Raw genomic sequence first — 2,375 nt, 5'->3', positions numbered from 1 at the left:
CGCCACCATGCCCAGCTAATTTTTTGTAGTTTTAGTAGAGACGGGGTTTCACCATGTTGACCAGGATGGTCTCGATCTGTTGACCTCATGATCCACCCGCCTCGGCCTCCCAAAGTGCTGGGATTACGGGCGTGAGCCACCGCGCCCGGCCTATTTTCTTCTATTTTTGAGACAGGGTCTCACTCTGTCACCCAGGCTGGAGTGCAGTGATGTGACATTGGCTCTCTGTAGCCTCAATTTTCCCAGGCTCAGGCGATCCTCCCATCTCAGCCTCCTGAGTAGCTGGGCCTACAGGCATGTGCCACCACACCCGACTAATTTTTGTATTTTTTTTGTAGAAATGGGGTTTCACCATGTTGCCCAGGCTGGTCTCAAACCCCTGGGCTCATGCGATCCTCCCACCTGGGCCTCCCCCAATCCTAGGATTACAGGTATGAGCCACCACAGATTTGGTGGCTCACACCTGTAATCAGCCATATTGCAGATTTTAACCTTAAGGGTTATGAGGAAACTTTTCTGAATGGAAGTTTCCATATCTATAGTCCGAGGGTTATAAGGTCTTCAGTGGTGGGCATCAAGCACCAGGACCTGCCGTCTGGCAGCTGTTGTGAGAGGCTTCAGGAGAGCCAAAGTGCCTGGTATCCTCACCTCTTTGGGCTGTTGGGGGCAGAGCTGGGGGCCAGGGGGATGACAAGGTCTTGTTTGTGTGTGTTTGTGGCATTTGAGTTTCTGATGTGTCATAATCACTGCCAGGCCTTCCGAGCTGGAAAGAGAGTGGGCACAGGGCCAGGCTTGCCACCCTCTGGGCAGATATAAGAGCCAAGGCCGGGGCGGAGGGGCCAGTCACCTGCCCAGGGACCAGAGATCAAAGCCACAGCTGCCGCAGACAGACCACCAGGTGGGCAGGGTCAGTACCAGGTGCGGCCCCCTCTCTGGGGATCAGGGAGATACACTGAGGGCACAGTAAGTACATCCTTCACGGCTCCCCTCTTTCCCTTCTCCCTCCGAGCTCCCTGCAACTGACCAAGTGACTGCCTGTCCCAGAGGCACCCAGGTGGAGGCTGAGGGGCCACTTGTCAGGGATTCGAGCCCTAGACTCTCAAAGACTCAGTGTGGGGGGGATTGTAGTAAGTACTGCCGCTCACCCAGCACCCACAAACACAAGGTACTGTGGGGTTATCTCACCAAACTGAGGTCAGGAGGTCGGATGCCTGGCTTAGCACTCTAGCTCTCTAGGCATTATCTTCATTTACTCTTATGGCAGCCCTGATGTAGATGTAGATATTAATATTTACAAGTGAAGTGACTGAAGAACAGAGATGTTAAGTAATTTGCCCAAAGCCACACAGCTAAGTCAGTGGCAAGACAAGGATACAAACTCCCTGACTCCAGATCTTTTCCTCTTAACCACAGTACTACACGGTCATGTGACCGATGAGTCTCTTCCCTCTTCTGAATGGCAGTTTCCTTATCTATATATAGTCCAAGGGTTATAAGGTTTGATGACCAGAAAGATATGACCTTGAGCTTCCCTAAAAGTCCTTGGACATGGGTCAACTTTAAGCACCTAGGAAACCTGGTTGGAAACACTTATCAAGAGCCATGTGTATGGCCTTTGGCCCAGCATTCAACTTTTGAAATTTATCATAAAGGATACAATCCGAGTGATGAACAACGTTCATTGCCGTTTTGCTAACAGAGAAAATTAGAAGTAAACAAAATGTCCAACAGCAGGGGGAATAAATTACCAACGTCCTGAGAGGAGATAATATGCGGCCACTGGAGGAATCACGCACCAAGGGTGTAGGGTGTCTTGGAGAATTCTTGATTGTTGTTAGTAGGAAAACAACTTTATAAAACTGTGCAGTCACCCAGGCACCATGGCTCGCGCCTGTAATCCCAGCACTTTGGGAGGCCAAGGAGGGCGCACTATCTGAGGTCAGGAGTTCGAGACCAGCCTGATCAACGTGGCAAAACCCTGTCTCGACTAAAAATACAAAAATTAGCCAGGTGTGTTGGGGCACACCTCTAATCCCAGCTATTTGGGAGGCTGAGACAGAAGAATCGCTTAAACCCAGGAGGCAGAAGTTGCAGTGAGCCAAGATCACGCCACTGCACTCCAGCCTGGGTGACAGAGCAAGATGCTGTCTCAAAAAACAAAAAGCAAAAAAACTGTGTGGTCAATATGGTATGAACATATACTATGGCCCTTTGCAAACGTGTATTCATGTGTCTATGTGAAATAAATACAAAAGACTGGGAAATACACTTTGGGAGGATGAGAATGTATGTGTGAGAGATGGAATTGTGAATATTCTTGTATTCTTATTCTTTTCCGGTTTCTCAAATTTTCTACAATATCTAAGTATCACTTA

The sequence above is a fragment of the Cebus imitator genome, unplaced genomic scaffold (assembly GCF_001604975.1).
Source record: "Cebus imitator isolate Cc_AM_T3 unplaced genomic scaffold, Cebus_imitator-1.0 Scaffold18, whole genome shotgun sequence".
NCBI lineage: Eukaryota > Metazoa > Chordata > Mammalia > Primates > Cebidae > Cebus > Cebus imitator.
Note: the sequence above shows the minus strand (reverse complement) of the source record.